The following is an 18,627-nucleotide window of genomic DNA, read 5'->3' as shown; positions in this document are numbered from 1 at the left end:
GTATGGGAACTGTTAGCAATTATCTTCAAGAACTTGTGGAGGACAGGAAATGGACAAAATTTAAATCCATTTTAGAAAGAGGAACAAAGAGGACCTGGGAATTATAGAGCAGTAAGCCAAACTTTTGTTCTTTGAAAGATATGGGAACATTTTATTAAACAATCAATTTGTAAGCACGTAGAGGATAATAGGGTAATACATTATGGCAACATGGATTTGTCAAGAACAAATCATGCCAGACAAACCTAATTTCCTTTTTTGACAGGGTTACTGGCTTTGTGGATGTGGGGAAGCAGTAGATATGATGTATCTTGATTTTAGTAAGACTTTTGAAACATCCCCACATGACATTCTCATAAACAAACTAGGGAAATGTGGTCTAGGTGAATTACTCTAAGGTGGGTACAAAATTTGTTGAAAGACCATACCTAAAGAGTAGTTATCAATGACTCGCAGTCAGACTGGGATAATATATCTAATGGGGTCCCACAGGTGTCTGTAATAGGTCTAGTACTATTCAATATTTTAATTAATGACCGGGATAATGGAGTGGAGGGTGTGCTTATAAATTCTGTGGATAACACTAAGCTGGGAGGGGTTGCTAGCACTTTGGAGGACAGGACTAGAACTCAAAATGGCCGTGACACATTGGAGAATTAGTCTGAAATCAACAAGGTGAAATTCAATAAAGACAAGGTCAAAGTACCGCACTTAGGAAGGACAAATCAAATGCACAACTACAAAATGGGGACTAACTGGGTAGGCAGTAGTACTGTGGAAAAGTATCTGGAGGTTCTAGTGGATCACAAATTGAATATGAATTAATGATGTGCTGCAGTTGTGAGAAAGGCTAATATCATTCTGGGGTTTATTAATAGGAGTGTTGTATATAAGGCATCCAAGGCATGTTCTGCTCAGCACTGGTGAGGTCTCAGCTGGAGAACTGTGCACAGTTTTAGGCCCAACACCTTAGGAAAGATGTGGACAAATGAGAAGGAGTCCAGAATAGAGCAACACTAATGATAAAAGGCTTAGAAAACCTGATCCACAAGGAAAGATTAAAAAAAGGGGCATGTTTAGTTTTGGAAAAAGATGGCTGATGGGGAACCTGATAACCAGGTTTGGATTAAGCCACACTGGGCCCTAGTCAAATAGACACTTCTGGGTCTCTGTACTGGCCTGCTAAGCTAGATGCTGTCATGCTAGGATGCATTTATATTAACACTGTTCTGGCCAGCACAGCTGCACTAGAGATCTATTAACTCAAGCACCTCTGGTTCCTGCTGCATGGATGTTGCTTAGTTAACTCTCTCCTATCCAAGTCAGTCAGAGACTGGCTTGTGCTGCACAGACACTGCACTATTAACTCTTCGTGTCCATTCCAGCCCAAGGGATCCTTGCCTCTCCTCTTATGCCTTATGGGCATTTACAGCAGTTCCTTGTATTTGTAACATGTCTTGAGGGTGTTGATGAATGAGTCCTGCAATCAGAACAGAGGGGACATGGACTTGTTGGAAATGAGGCAAGATCAGGAAGGCCCCAGGAGGGAGCCCTGGTACAGGAGCTGACCCCACAGCAGCAGCAAGGATCAGCAGCCCTGGTTACTCAGGTTTGGATCAGCCACCCTTCTGTCATGATTTGATGTGAGTGGGATTGTGAGCTGGTGAATGGGGTCGCAGTGCCATTCAGGTTTGGCCCGGCTGCCCCTCTGTCATGACAGGGGATAGTTGTGGGGGTGGATAGGCCAAATTTTAGTGAGTGGCATTGAACATAAACATAAGAACAGCCATACTGGGTCTAGTTTGCCTGTGCATTAATCCAGCTCTACAGATAAGTCTTCTAATGTGTCAAGAGCTGTTATAAAGAGGACGGTGATCAATTTTTCTCTAGGAGAAGAAATAGTGGGCTTAATCTGCAGCAAGGGAGATTTAGGTTAGATATTAGGTAAAGCTTTCTAACTATAAGGGTAGTAATGGTCTGGAATAGGATTTCAAGGGAGGTTGTGGAATTTCCATTATTGGAAGTTTGTAAGAACAGGTTGGTCAAGCACCTGACAGGGTTGGTCTATTGGTCCTGCCTCAGCATGGGGAGATGGAGTAGAAGACCTTTCAAGGTCCTTTACAGCACTATTTTTCTGAGACTGTAAGATTCTATTATTTTAAAAATATTAATTATTATATATATATTTTAAATTATGGACCAGATGCTCCAATGGAACTATTTATATGGGATTTTTTGTCAATGCAATTGCATGCACAAATAAGAGCTACTTATGGGTGTAAGGATCTGCAGTCCTATATTTACATTTATACAAGTATACTCTAGGGCCCAATTCTCTGTACACTAATCAATTAGAAATATTTGGAGCTAGAATTACTATTACACTTCATCCCATCACAGTAAAAATGTGTTATTACTTTTCAACAAGATGGCTGCCCACAACAGAAGTCTGATAATTAAAATTGTAATTCAAACCTTGAAAGAAAACTACATCTCACAGTTTATTGATGGTGATAAGTGCTTTGTGGTTATCAGGGCTGTTTGTTGGACTGAGCAAAATAAGTGCAGTTTCCTTATCAATTAAATTATTTTCCATCACAGCCGATACAGCCAAGTTTGTACTGTGACTAACCTATTCCTGAGAGGATCACCTCAGTATGATGCCCTTCTATTGGTGTAATCAAAATTAATAGGAAAAACTTGCCTTAAGCTTAATTGATATATTTAATGCCTACATTTTTAAATTACTTGAACATTTTCTTAATTAAACTGGAACATTCAAAATCACACCACTTTTTATTTTATACTGTTTTCTTAATATTGCAATATTTCAAAGATAATTGCAAACAGTTTTGAAGGGATTTTTTAGATCCAGTGCTAAGTACAACATGTTAGTTATAGGAAAGTAATAACACAGTAAAAATGATTTCACTAGAATGACCGAGAATAGCAATTGTTTCCCAGCTGTTTAGACCATAATCTCATTATGGATTAGTTTTGGGTTCACCGACTATATCTTTAATATCTACATGGACAGATGATGTTGGGGTTGTTAAGACAATTTGGGAAACTCCCATCTTCCATCATCATTGTCACAGGTCCAGAGACCTTAACCTGATGTTTCAGACTCATCTTGCCAATGAGACAGAGTAAAGAAATGCATCTGTTTGTCTTCCCGGTGATTTAAAGGAAAATGAAGGCAGAGATGATATTTTTCAGTAAAGTCATTCTCTCTTTCAGCATGTAATATTTGTGGGGTTTAATTTAAAAGGTAACTTCTGGCATGTTTCTAATCTTTGGACCGTGTATAGTGATGGCTAAAACAAAAAATGAAAAAATACCCAGAATATTCCTACACTTCTCTTGCTACCACACTGAATTAAACCACATTCATCAAATAAGGTTATACATTTATCTTCATAGCACAATACCACAACTGGGATGTAGGGGAGGATTGTTGTGAAGTTCAAAGTTTTGCAAAGGTTCATGAAATATTTTCAAGCATTTTGTCAACGTTTTTCGAGTTTTGTTAAAAACAAAAGACTTGGAAAATATAAGAAACTACACCCACTCCTAGTTACCTCAAATTTCTGACTCCACCTCTTGGTCAATGCCCTGCTCCCAAAAGACAGGTGCACAACTCCTCCTCATAGTATAGGAGTCTCCTTCTTATGAAGAGAAAGTGTCCCATTCAGTCTCTGCCAGAGGTGGAAAAAGTGAGGCTAGAAAACACGAACCTAATAATCTCCCTAATCAGATCGGCCTCTCTCTCCATAGGAAAAAGAATCAGGGATGATAACGGGAGGCGGGTCAGAAGAAAAGTGGGGGAATTTTTTTAATGAAATGAGTGAGTGCTTAGGGCTGGGCAGATGAGCAGTACTGGTGCCCTTCAGTCAGAGTGGTATGCTAATGTCAGAAGGGAGAGGTCAGTAGGCCTGATTCCAATCTCAGACTGGTTTTATGCCAGTGTAACCCTATTAACCTCAGTGGAGTCACTCTTAATTCACACTGGTGTAACCGAGGAGAGAATTAAAGATTGTGAAAGTAAGTAGTTCCTCCAGTAAAAAGTATATAATTTCTAGTGGTCATGGTTGTATGCTGTGTTGGAACTGAACACGGTTCACATAATTTCAAGGCCATTTGAACATTGCGGGTTTAAAGTTATGCAGGAGACTAGAACAGCAATAATTTAGCATTCTGACAAGGCTTGGGGTCCATCCAAGTTGCTGGCAAATAAGAGTGCATCAATGCTTCTTAGCACTTTTCCCTCCAACAAATGCAAATAAAAGATTCACAACACCCTTCCTTCCTCAGAGACAGTGGGGAGAGGAAGAGAGGAATCCTCCCCTTGAGAAACCAATAGGGAGTAAAGGAATTGTTTTGGGGTACAGCCAGACTACCTGCCGGATCGTAGCTGAAGTTCTGTATCTTACATCGACACCCCTGTCCCCCACCCCAGTGTAGACCAGCCCTTTGAAGGGAATGACCAAAGCCATTGGGGATTCTCCGTATTGCTTTCAACACCACCTTCAGGTTGTGTTGCCTGGAATGTGTCCCTGTTTTTCCCAACCAGAGATTGACATCTACAGATGGAGATCTCCTGTGTAGCTTCATTTACTTTAATAGAGCAATACCAATTTACACCAACTCATCTGGCCAGTGTGTCCCTCTTGTGTGTGAGGGTGGAATTAAGATATGAACGATGCTTTTGTACCAATCACCTTGCTGTGCTTCAAAGTTGTGTGTGAACTTTGAGGCTCCACACTGAGTTGTCATTATAGGTGCCAAAGCGGATAGCACTGGATCATCAAACCTTTCAAGGTTTGCCCATCAGTCTGTATCATTTATTTAAATCAAGATTTTGCTTCAAGTTATATCTTCTAATATTATATTGTGGGTGCTAAATAACAAAATAATTGTGAAATTAATAATTATTTACCTACAGGAATTACAACTTTTTCTTATAACAACTAAGGACCCAATCTGCAAACCCTAACTCGTGGTAAAGCAGTTCATATTAATGAGACTACTTGTTCAAAGTCTGCCCCTGAAATTATTGATATCATTTGTGGGTTTTAGGGAGAACATATTTTTTTGCTGCTAGGTGGAGTAAATGGAGTAGCTTGCTTACAGGTAACTGCTGGGTATCAATAGTTAACTATACCTTTGACAAAGGATTTTAATATTAGCATCTCAAATTTGAAAATGCTCATATTTCTTATGTTGCTGTTAATAACTGCTGAGGCTTAAGTTTTACCTTGTCATTTATGATTATATTCATATTTAAATGCAACAGTTTAATTCAGAAATGACTGAATGGATTTGATAAAACAGACTGTACAGTAGATGAAATCAAAGTTTCAATATACTGTATGTAGGAATTTTAAATTACCTTTAAATAATACACAAGGTAGGACATAGAAAATTCAACTGAAACAGATTATGAAGATACTTATCAATGCATGACTTCTTACATACTTTAGGAGATGAAGCCCAAGCTGCTATTCTGGAAAGCTTTCATGTCAGGACATTCAAGTGTCTTCTGCAAAGTTTCCAGTGATGGTGTGGTGTGGCAGCTGCCCCACCCCCATGTGAGAGGGGGCTAGAGTAGGCCAGAGAGGCTGCGCAGGCCAGCAGCCAATCAGGGAAGGGCTTACTGAGAGCCAATTAGGGCTGTGATTGGAGACAGCTAATCAGGGCTCAGATGGGCCATATATAAAGGCTGCCCAGAATAGCAGCAGGCAGTCTGTCCCAGACCTTCATGGGGGAGGGTCTGTCTCTGGAGCAGGAGACCAGCACCAGGGACAACAGTGCTGGGCAGGCTTGGGGGAGTGGAAGGGAACTCCATCCGCTACCTGCCAGGTTGCAGGCCCTGAGGGAAGCGCCTAGCTGGTGCAAACAGGCCAAAGGGGAAGTGGCCCAGGGGCAGATGGACAAGGGGAGAGAAGGAGAGCGGGGAGGCTGCCACTAAAGCGTTCCTGGGTTGGGACCCAGAGTAGTGGCCGGGCCTAGGTCCCACCCCCCCTTCTCCCTTGTACTGCACCTGGCCGCAGTAGGGGCCTGAAATAAACTGCAACCGGTCCTTGCGACAAGGGGCTAGACTTTGAAGGTTGTGGTTAGCCACTGAGGCCAGTGCAAAGACTGTTGCTTATCCCGCCCCCCGGAAGGGGGTGAGGATGGACTAGGGGGCACTGCCAGAGGGCAGTGACCTGAAGAGGACACCGCCAAGTGGGGAGCAATGTGGGTCCAGACAGCTGTGAGGAACATGACGGATGGGACATCACCAGCAGAGGGTGCCCCACCAAGGACTGAGCTAATTCCCACAGCAACCAGCGGGAGGCGCTGCGGTGGTGAGTCCCAACCCCATCACAGATGGTTACAACAATGTCTATCACAAGCTCTTCTCTCTTCCATTCTATTTCTGTAATTATTCTCTCTCTGTCACCCACCCACCCACATTTCCCAACAAGGCCAAATTCTCTCCATGTTTAAAGATTATAGATTCATAGATTACAAGGCCACAAGGGACCAGTTTGATCATCTAGACTGACCTCCTGTAAAACACAAGCCACAGAACTTCCCCAAAATAATTCCTAGATCAGATCTTTTAGAAAAACTCCAACCTTGATTTAAAAATGGTCAATGATGGAGAATCCACCTCACCCCTTGGTAAGTTGCTCCAATGGTTAATTACTTTCACCACTAAAACTTTATGCTTTCTTTCAAGTCTGAATTTATCTAACTTCAACTTCCATCCATTGGATTGTGTTATTCTGTTCTCTGCTAGATTGAAGAGACCATTATTAAATATTTGTTCCCAAGAAGCTACTTATACACTGTAATCAAGTCACCCATTAACATCCTCTTTGTTAAGCTAAAAAGATTGAGCTCTTTGAGTTTATCACTATAAGGCATGGTTTCTAATCCTTTAATCATTTTTGCGGCTCTTCTCTGAATGCTCTCTAATTTATCAATATTCTTGAATTGTGGGCACCAGAACTGGACAGAGTATTTCCACAGCAAGCACACCAGTGCCAAATATAGAGGTAAAATAACCTCTCTCCTCCTCCTCGAGATTCCTCTGTTTATGCATTACAGGCTCGCATTAGTTCTTTTAGCTATAGCGTCACACTGGGAGCTCACATTCAGCTGATTATTCGCTACAACTCCAACCTTTTTTTCAGAGTCACTGCTTCCCAGGATAGAGTTCCCCATCCTCTAAGTGTGGCCTACATTCTTTATTCCTAGCTGTATACATTTACATTTAGCCATATAAAAATGCACACTGTTTGCTTGCATCCATTGTACCAAGTGATCCAGGATAATTATGAATCAGTACACTCTTCTCCTCATTACTTACTATTCCCCCAACTTTTATGCTTTCTGCAAACTTTATCAGTGATAATTTTATGTTTTCCTCCAGAAAATTAATACAAAGATTAAATAACATAGGACCAAAAACTGATCCCTGCTCACCCGCTCAATGACGATTCCCTGTTTACAATTAAATGCTGAGATCCATCAGTTAGCCAGTGTTTAAGCCATTTCATGTATGCCATGTTGTTTTGATATCTTTCTAGGTTTTTTAATCAAAATGCTGTGTGCTACCAAATCAAGCACCTTAAAGAATTCTAAATATATTTCATCAACACTATGACTTTTATCAAGCAAATATCTTGTAATCTATGTTTTTAAGAGTCCATGTTACAGCTCTTGAACAAAAAAGATCAGTGGAGTCTCCATATGGTGGGATAGCCTGAGCAGACTATACCACCTCTATGGTGAGTCAAATGCAGTATTATCTAGTGCTGGTCAGAGAAACTTGAACAGAACTATATTTCATAAGTGTACAGGATTCTGGCTAAACTGAAATGCTTCACAAAATCTGGCCAATAAAACCAGAATTTCTTTATTTATTTTTTTTCTATTTTTCATTTTGAAATGACTTCTCACCTCACATTTTAAATTTTGTATTGATATATTAGAATACAATAAAAAAAATTCAAAAACTGTTTTGATTTTGTTGAAACAAAATATTTCAGATGGCCCAAAGTGAAAGTGTTTGGCAGTTTTCCTTCACAGAGAATTTTGAAATTTTCAGTTTTCACTCCAGTTTGGAATGAAGCCAAACTTTGAAAACTCAAAATCCTTCACAAAACAGAACTTTTGTCCTCAGCACAGCTTTAGTGTTCTCTTTATCTTTTTTCTCTTGTAAATTGGCTTTGGGCACAGTTTCAAAAGGCAATTTTGCCTTCGTCCACCATCCGTTATGGTCACCAGCCTCATTATAGACCTCCTTCTGCGAGAGACAGCAAAGATAGCATAACTCTAGGATACAGGGGGCAAAGGTGGCTTTATGCTACATGTCTATAATTTGGATTCTGATCCAGCTTGGGGCCGATGCAACACCCAGCAGAAATTAGAACAGTCTTTCCTGGGTTGCCTATGTGCTATGTTGCAGTCCAGAGTAGCCTAGAATCACTGTAGTGCTGTGTGGACTGTCCCTTCTATCTGTGATGTGACCCTTCTCATCCATAATCATGCCACCTCTTCCAGCATGTCCCCTGCTCCATGGACTGGGAGGGGGTTGCGTAGAGTTGCATACAGTCATCCTACACTGGTCCTGGCTGGCAGAATTCTTCTTGTGTGGGTTTACAGCCCACATATATTGGAGTGGCATATAGGGGCCAGAATTGGAGCCAGACCCTCTGGTCTGAAACAATGGCCACACATTGTTATGCCCACAGTATGCGAATGGTTTACGTTACTGCTGTACTGATATAAGCATAAGTGGAAGAGATTCTGCTGCCTTCATTACTCTGATTTTTGACTTAGTCTTTGTTTCCTCTTCTTCATTGATCCTTTATACAGAGAAACAACATTGGAGCTTGGAGCTCTCAGGAATACCCACTCCTTTTCTCCTTGTTAATTATGTAGTTGAGCTTGTGGTCTTTGATGTTGTTGCTGCAAACATTCTGATAAAACTTGAGGAGCTTTAGAGCTTGAAGGTTGAAGCAACCAGCTTTTCTCATTGTTTATGTGTCACTGCCCTACTGAGTCTTATAGCTTAGCAGCTTATTTTGAATTTGTTGCAAGTTAATATAGCATAATAGAAAACTTTTCACTGATCACCGTTTTCCGATCCTCCACAGTACCCCTGCACACAAACAACTGTAAACATACAGGTAGATTTTCACAACAGCATTGGATTTTACTGAGCAAAACCATTCTTTATTAATGCTATGGTAAAATGCCATGAAAGCTTCAGACGATAGGAAAGAAAAGACTGACCACACAGAAAAATTTGTTACCTGTAATGGGGAATATTATTGATGATGTTTGTCATTCTACATGATAATTTACCTTTTTGAATTTGCAATAATTATTTAACTCACTGGAAAATAGTTATGAATTTAAAAATTGCATGAGTGACTCACAATAGAAAAGCCTAAATGAAAACTATCGCCATAAAGGGTAAAACCACTATGATTTTTCTTTTGTTGGGGAAGCGGGGGGTGGAAATTAAGATTCTTCTCACATCCTCTGCTTTCTTCTCTAATCACAATGCAGGCACTATCAGTGAACGTAGAATCTTTGTATTATTTCCAAGTTTCCTCTATTGTCAGTCACTGTGACAAAGTGCAGGACAATCTGACACAATGATGAATCACTCTAGACATTGAGTTTTCACATGGCTGTCAAATGATCTCAGTAGGCTGTGTCACCTGAAAATGCCAAAAGACTAAAACCGTGTTTTGCTTTAGAACAAAGGCAGAGTTTGCTATAAACCCCATGGATTCAGAAGACAGCCTAGAGGGCCAATTTTGATCTCTCTCTTACCTGTGTAAATCAGCGGAATTACACCAGTATGAATGAAGTCAGAATCAGGCCCTTTGGATTTAATAAATGCTAAACATACAATACAAGAATTTATTGTTTTAGTTTTGAAATTCCTTCATATCACAATTTTTAAATCCCCATTTCATGATGTAACACTTACCAAATTGCAGGGTATTCTATTCTAATTGTTTTTGGTTTCATATATAAAATTGAGATTTCTTTGTTTTTTTTCCAGCATGGCAAGTTCTCCAGCAAGCTTTTCATTTCCCCTGTGGAACAGGTAAGATGTAACAGAACTGATGATAACTGATTGATATATAGTCAAATGCAAATATGCTTGTTTAAATACATGCCTTAGTTTCATGTAGATTCCATTGTTGATGCTACTGTAACTGCAGCTCATTTTCGCCATGAAAATGTTGTGTTCTCCCAGATTATTATTCACAAAGGCAGCTTTTTGAGTTATTTCTGCTCCTGCACAATATTCATGATAGCAATTTGATACCGTAGCAGTTTCAAGGTTATCAAGTGATTGAAAATCCTACTGCTTACTTCAAGGTGTAACATATAAAACTGTACTGCCATCCATTATCACAGTATAATAGTTTTTCTTAATGCCTTTCATGAACTGCTGATTTAGAAGTGTAAGCTAACTTCAGAAAGGGCTTATAAGTTTCAGACTTTTTAGGCACTGTATAACTATGGGATGCAGCCCCTTGATTTTGTATCACTGTATATACTATTTAAGCAACCAATATTTAATCTTTCCCACAGACATTGATACATCAGCTGCAGAAGGAAGACATTATGCTATCTTTATAATGAGAAGCAAAGAAGTGGTTATTTATCTCATATGTTGAAAGGCTAATGCTGGTTTGATATGAATCCCATGAGTAAGAATTGGACACTTAGATCTTAGAGATTCACATTATACCAAGAAGCAGCTACTAAGCCATAAGATACAGTAGAGTTTGCTAACTGATAAATGTAAGTGAGGACTTTGAAGAAAAAACCATCATTTCTCAATCCGTTTTTGAGGCTCCCATCCACCCACTGAATTTCAGTTTCAGATGTAATTTGGGTAGTCTCTGATTGGCGAATAGTGTTGCTTGATTGAGTTTACATGGTGGCATCTGCTTAAGTAACAGATGTCTGTGCCACTAAGGTGCTATGTTCTCACTTTTTATATATGGGGAAATTGCTTCTAAAAGAGATTTTATTGTCTTTATGCAAATGAAAATACAATATTCCTATCCTTAAAGGATCCTCATTATAACAGAATCTTAAATAATCATAAATGCATGTGCAACCTCATAAAATCTTTTGCTATTTTGGATATTAAGGAAGTTCCTTATGCACTGTCAGTTGTGCATGAAATGAGTTCTTATTTTAACTACCGGTATAAAGATATTAGCTCTTCTTCAGTGAAGCCCCATTGGCTTTCTAAACAAATAGTGCACAATAGTTGTTTGTGCCAAAGGTTTTCAAGTAAGAATTTCACATTCAGTTTCTTACACAGTATTGATGGGGCAAGAGAGAGCTCTATATTTATTCGGGGGAAATACAGTTAATATACACCTCTACCCCAATATAACGCTGTCCTCGGGAGCCAAAAAATCTTACCGTGTTATAGGTGAAACCGCTTTATATCGAACTTGGTTTGATCCGCTGGAGTGCAGCCCCGCCCCACCCCCGAGCACTGCTTTACCGCGTTATATCCGAATTCGTGTTATATCGGGTCACGTTATATCAGGGTAGAGGTGTATATATATTCTTTATTTTCTTCCCTACAGTATTACAGTAGCAATGTGCTTTGGTAATGAAGTGTTACCTCTTTAAGGAGTTGTTTTTCTTACCTGTACTAACTGAGGTTCAGAGTACAGGGAGAGCAGCTTTCCTAGAAGATGTGTACTTCTCCACAGATGCTGACTTTAGTTAAGCTGTAACTGATAGAAATGTGGCTGGGAAGAAAAATGGTGTCACGGTTAAAGCATAAGACTGAGTATTAGGAGCGTGGGTTTCTATTCCTGTATTTGTCACACATACCCTTTGTGACTGTGGGTATGTCTACACCAGCTTAAAAGACCCATGGCACAGCTGCAGCTGGCCCAGGTCAGCTAACTTGTGCTTGTGGGGCTCGGGCTGTGGTGCTAAAAATAGTTGTGTGGACATTCGGGCTCGGGCTGAAGCTTGAGCTCTGGGACCCATGCCCTTGTGGGGTCCCAGACCTTATTGCTGTGTAGACATACTCTGTGAACCAAGCACACAAGGCCAAACTTTGCCTGGCCTTTCTGTAAGCTTGCAATGATGGGGAGGGCACAGGGAACCTTCTCTCTTTGTCTGGATTGTGTGAGGGCTCTGCAGAATTGCAGACCCTGTGCTCAGCCCTGAGGTGTAGTAAGATACTAGCAACTCCTGTCCTAGAGAGGACAGAGAAAGTCACTTGGCACTGACTGAACTATTCTGGTGCTAAAGTGAGAGAGAAGATCTAGCTGTCACTCTTGAATACATCTAAATGATCAAATCTTATTTAACTTTCTTTCCCTATTTTGAATTTTGCCCCATGTTGTTAATTTGAATGGTTTTAAGTATCTGATCACACTTTACCTTTTAGAAGACTGAAGCAAAATAGGCTTTAAACACCTCAGCCCTCTTGATGTCCTTCATTATTAGCTCTCCTTCCCTGCTAAGTTGAGGGCCTACACTTTCTTTTGTATTTGTCTTGCTTCCAATGTATCTGTAGAACCTTTCCTTATTGCCTTTTATGGACCTTGCTAGGGGTAACTTATTTTGTCTTAGACTATGTCCATACTGTACTTTCATCAGTAAAACTTTTGTCGGTCAGAGGTGTGAAAAAACCACCCCCCTGACAAAAGTTTTACCGACAAAAAGTGCCAGTCTGGACACTGGTATGTTGGCAGGAGATGCTCTCCTGCCAACAAAGCTACCACCCCTCATTGTGGGTGGTTTTATTTTGTCGGCAAAAGAGCTCTGTTTTGCCAACAAAGCGGCTACACAGGAGACCTTCAGCGGCATGGCTGTAGTGGGACAGCTGTGCAGCTGTAAGGTACGCAGTGTGGACACAGCTTTAGCCTGTCTGTTTTGTCCCTACATGTCTGTGCTATTTCCTTTGTACTCATCTTTGCAATATTTTTATGATTCCACTTTTTGTAGGATTCCTTTTGATTTGCAGATGATTAAGAGATCCTGATGGATCCACAGAGGCCTCTTATTATTCTTCTGTCTTGCCTTCACAGCAGGATAGTTTATTGTTGTGCTTTTAATATTGTCCCTTTGAGAAAGTGCCAGCTCTCCTGAACTTCTTTTCCTCTTAGATTTCCTTCCCAAGGGACCGTACCTACCACTCCTCTGAGTTTGTTAAAGTCTGCTTTTTTAGAAGTCCATTTTCCTTATTCTGCTGCTCTTCTTCCTTCCTTTTCATGATCACTTTCAGGCAAATTTCCTTCAGTCTTCAGAATCTCAACCAATTCCTCAGTCAGTCAGAATCAAATCTCAAATTGCTGCCCCCATTGGTTACATTCTCCATGTTCTGAAACAAAAAGTTATCCCAAATACAGTTCGAGAACTTATTGAATGTGTTGTGTTTTGCTGTATTGCTTTTCCAACATATGTCTGGGTAGTTAAAATCCTCCACTATTACCAGGTCTTGTGTTTTGGATATTTTAGAAATGCATCATCCATCTCTTTCACCTGATTTGAGAATAGACCTTTACCATGACATCACCCCTGTTTTCCCCCCTTTTATCTTCACTCAGAGATTTTCAAACGGTCTGCCAACACCTCCTTCTGGATCCCAGAACAAGTGTATAATTCTTGATGTATAATATCCCCTCCTTTCCCCCCGCCTGTCTTTCATGAATTACAGTCATGAGATTTATCCCACCAACTCTCTGTGATGTCAATTAAGTTATAATGTAGTTTATGTACTAACACTTCCATTTCTTCCCGATACACCTATCATTTGTGTATAAACAGCTAAGATGTTGCACAGATTCATGCACTGTTATCCCTCTTGTTGCTTTTATGATCCTATTATAATTTACCATGTCCCTCTGTTAAAGGCACCTTTTTTATACCTACTGGTGACCTTTTGTCACTTGCCCCCTTTGAACCTACTTTGAAGCCCTTCTCACTAAGTTGGAGGTGTGAAGATGCTTTTCCCCCTGTTGGTCAGGTGGACCTCATCTCTTCCTAGCAGTCCTCCTTCCCAGCACCCTGCCCCGCCTGGCCAGTCAAAGCAGAGCTGACATAACTGAACTGTACCAGGTAGCTGCATTTGGAGTGGTAGAGCAGTTCTCTCTGGACTGGAGCAGACCTGCAGAGGAGAGCCATCCTTGGATACCACTTGACTACCACTGAGATTAGCATGACCTATGCTTTAGATGGCTGAGGACTGTGGTGAGACAGAGCTCTGGAACTCCATAAATTGGCTTTTTATTATTTGGGTCAAGAGGATTGACCAAACTTCTGATGTGCTGCTTTGGGTTACTCATTTTCTTATATGCAAATATCTAACAGGGTATTTTGTGCATCTTCTTACTGTTTTCCCCAAAACAACAACAACAAAATACTCCTGTTTCATTTTCCTAAAGGACTCTGAGCGCTTGTGAGTGGGGAAAAGCCTCCTGGAAAGATGACTAAGGAGGTTATATTTTAATTTCCCAGAGCCAGAAGTAGGAGACTGGCTCTGGGTGGAGACTCAAGCCATAGTTTTAATTTAGAAAAGGATCCTAGCTGGATTGAGCCCAGACCTTGTTGTGCCATTGCCACCTGGAGGAAGGGTTACATTTTAATGTCACAAAAGTAGTATTAATGTGAGCAGAGAACAATTTGATTCACAGCTCTTTCACACAATCTGTGCAGGTAGTCATGTGCCTTCTGTTGTGGACCAGGATGTAGACAGTCTTGCCTAGTCAGAGCAGGAGTCATGTCTAGTGGGTGGAGCAGGCATCCAGGTTGGGGAACGAAGCCAGGGGTCAGTCCAGAGTCAACTGCTAGCTACCAGAGCCAGGGCTCAAGCCAGAGTCAGAACCAGGAATCGAAACTGATAGTCAGAGCTGCAGTCAAGCCAGAGTCAGCAGGGACGGCTCCAGACCCCAGCACGCCAAGCGCGTGCTTGGGGCAGCATGCCATGGGGGGCGCTCTGCCGGTCCCCAGGAGGGCGGCAGGCGGCTCTGGTGGACCTCCTGCAGGCGTGCCTGCGGAGGGTCCACTGGTCCGGCGGCTTCGGTGGAGCATCCGCAGGGTTGCCTGCGGGAGGTCCACCGGAGCCGCGGGACCGGCAACTGGCAGAGCGCCCCCCGCGGCGTGCCGCCGTGCTTGGGGCGGCGAAATTGCTAGAGCCACCCCTGAGAGTCAGTGTCAGAAGTTGGAGGCCGGGGTTGAATCCAGGACTAATAACTGATGATTGAAGGCAAGGCATAAGGACAGCAGGACAGGCAAGGATCAAGCATAGAGTGGGAGCATGGTGGGAACAGGAGCAAAGGTGGGGTAAGGCAGGATCAGAGTAGGAAGCAGCATCAGAGTTGGGTGCAGGAGTCAGGCACTTACAGGGCCCAATGCAGCCACAATAAGAAATCACCCTGTTGCTCAGACAAACTTCCTGTGCCTCCTTCTAGCTTACACAGTGTGGTTGGAACAACTGATGGAGCTGGGTGATCCTCCAATCAGGGCTCTCATATGTGTGCCTTGGCTGAAGCTATAGTGCTTCTGGCTTCTTGGCCCACCAGGTTTCACCAGACATTGGGTGGAGGCCAGGATACAGCAGCAGTCTGGGGATTCCCAGGTCTGTGGTTCAAGATCTGGAACATCACATCTTTTATTCCCTCTGTGCTTAACAGTGAGTAAAGTTATAAAGGACTTACAGCATGGTCTCTGACTTCTTTCAGAAGGCAGAATCCAGTACATGCAGCAGCTAGGTTATGGCCTTGTGGTTTTTTAAATATTTTGCATTTTGGAAAAATAAATCCAAGTATTGAGAGTGAAAGAGGGGTGAGTAGAAATATGATTCTTGATCCTCTTCTGTCAAGACGTGGTTCTTTAGGGAAAATGAAGCTTGCCACTGGTTTAAAGTTCCAATGGGAAATTTATTTTGGGTAGATTTACAGGTATTAAACCCTCCAAACTGTATTTATTTGCATATTTATTCAGTAAGTTAAGTAAGATGGTATCTGAGATGCAATGAATTGTCAACCTGCTGGCAGCAACATTAATAATAGAGGAGTGTGCTTTATTCTACTGTTTGCATTCACATCTGCTTCACAAACATTATCAAGATAATCACTTTCCTCCAGAAGCTGCTTTGCTTTAGCTCACAAAAATAATTCAAGGGTAATGCACCTTGTCTAAGTTAATTCCAAATACATGTCTCAAACAAAACAAAATGTGCATGGTGCATATTTTGACCCACTGCACTACATCAAAGATACAAAACGACTGGAATAAAGTTGGGCAAAAATCATCATTTGCTCAATAACGTTTCTGAACAGGAGTAGTTTGAGTTTGCTATTTTCTTTATATATGAATAAATATCAAACTACAACCTAATTGTAGCTTGTTCAGGTCCTCAAACATCTTGTATGATAAGAGGTAAAGAATATTATGTGAAATTGATATATCTTATGAAAGTATTGCTCATTAAAGGAGGAGTCATGGTATGGTGGTATGATCATAGGCCAAGAAGCTTACTTCTCAGGTACCTGTAGTTCTTCAAGGAGACTGTCTGTCTGTATGGAGCCATACTTCTGAGATGACTCATTCCCCAGTGAGTAAATTTGGGCCCCTCTGACTATCAATGTCTGTTGGGGCTCTGTACATGCTCCCTAGTGCATCCAAACATCTGGACCAAGAATACATATAAGCACACAGGCTCAAATGCCCCTCAGTTTCTTTCCTGGAAAATAGACACAAGCAGATGTTTCTTAAGAGTGAAAAGAGGATAGGACATGTGGAGTTATCTGATAGGCCACCCTAGGCAGAACTACTCATTTATTGTAACAAACAATTTATTTTTTCTTCATTGTTGATAAATTGTATAGTCAATTACTTGACCACACTTTGGTATTCTTTATATGATGGTTTTACAAGTTACACATCACTAAAATCCAACCAATCAGTTTGTCTCAGTTCCCTATCTTGTTGCTCTATTCCTTCCTTATCTTTGTCTTAGATACTAGCATTTCAGGTACTGGTCTGTGAAGGCACTTCCCTAAGCTTATCCTAAGACATAGAATGAATGTATTTTGATTTTGACAAGTTTCCTATCTGCTAATGCCAAATGCTTAAATGTAAGGAATCATGGGTCACCTGGCCTAAACTGGCCTATACCATAATCCTCTTCACTTATGCTATCTTACTGTTATAATATTTGTGCTTAATGTTTTTGATGCTTAATGCAATGTATATGGTGTGGTTAATGCGTATTAATTAATATGAGATTATATATACTAACCAGCAAATATTAGTCAACATCATGAATAATCTGCAAAAAGGCCTCAATTTTTCCAGGATTTGTTCACTCTAACAATATAAATGTAGAAGACCTTTAGGTAGCCATCTGTTTCATGATGAGACTCCATGTTTATTAGATTTTACTTATGTTCCCTATATTTTTTGTATTATTTAGCTGGTGTGTTTGTCAGTAATATTGGCAGTTCCTGTACGATGTGTTGCTCAGATAGAAATCTAATGCTTCAAAATGCTAGCATGACTTCACTCCACTGAGGAAACAATGGATTTGATTGCAGAATTATTAGCATATTTTTTCAACCACATGCAGTTTTCTTGGGAGAACATATGTTGGGATGACACTAACACATATCAAAACAGAAATATATTGGCATGTAGAACAGAATGAAGTCTTCTTCTTTCCAGCATGACAAATATCACACTCGCTACCATTTGTCAGTTGCTGGCAGGTGTCCCATATGATATCTGGTGGCTAAAATTTAGTTTAATCTAATTTGGATTATAAAAGGTAAAGATTATTTTTTGGACTGCCCATGTTTGGACACATACCTAGCCAAGCAAATTTGACCAGTAAAATCTAGCCCAGTTATGAGTAATATTTAATTAGAATGCCTGTCAAGCAGGTGCGGCTCCAGGCCCCAGCACGCCAAGCGCGTGCTTGGGGTGGCATGCCGCGGGGGGCGCTCTGCCGGTCGCCGGGAGGGTGGCAGGCAGGCAGCCTTCGGCGGCATGCCTGTGGAGGGTCCGCTGGTCCCGCGGCTCCGGTGGACCTCCCACTGAAGCCGCAGGACCAGAGGACCCTCCGCAGGCACGCCTGCGGGAGGTCCACCGGAGCTGCGGGACCAGTGACCGGCAGAGCGCCCCCCGCGGCATGCTGCCATGCGTGGGGTGGCGAAATGTCTAGAGCCGCCCCTGCTGTCAAGACACAAGAACAATAAAGAATGACTATTCAGAAATGTTGACCACCTTGTTAAGTTCTATAGGTACCAGAAACAACCCTTCTACTCCCTGAAAGAAAGCCATCTATATGTAACATATGCAGATTTGCAGGATTAGTCGCTCTTGAGGATATACCATAGAATATACTTTTTGAAGTCTGTCCTGAGGTTACCCCCACCATCTTGGATCGTCTCAGAATTTTGAGTTTCTTAGACAAAAGCATCACTGGGAACCTATATACCAGAAATAGCAATTTCTGCTACTGCTTGACTCAAAACTTGCATGTGTGGAAGCAGTGAATTACCTAGCAGTGTGGATACTAGAAAAATCACCTGTCTGTTGGGTGCTTTTGACTTCTGT

This window comes from Mauremys mutica, chromosome 10 (genome assembly GCF_020497125.1).
Source record: "Mauremys mutica isolate MM-2020 ecotype Southern chromosome 10, ASM2049712v1, whole genome shotgun sequence".
NCBI lineage: Eukaryota > Metazoa > Chordata > Testudines > Geoemydidae > Mauremys > Mauremys mutica.
The sequence above is the reverse complement of the archived record's forward strand: the minus strand, read 5'-3'. Positions refer to the sequence as shown.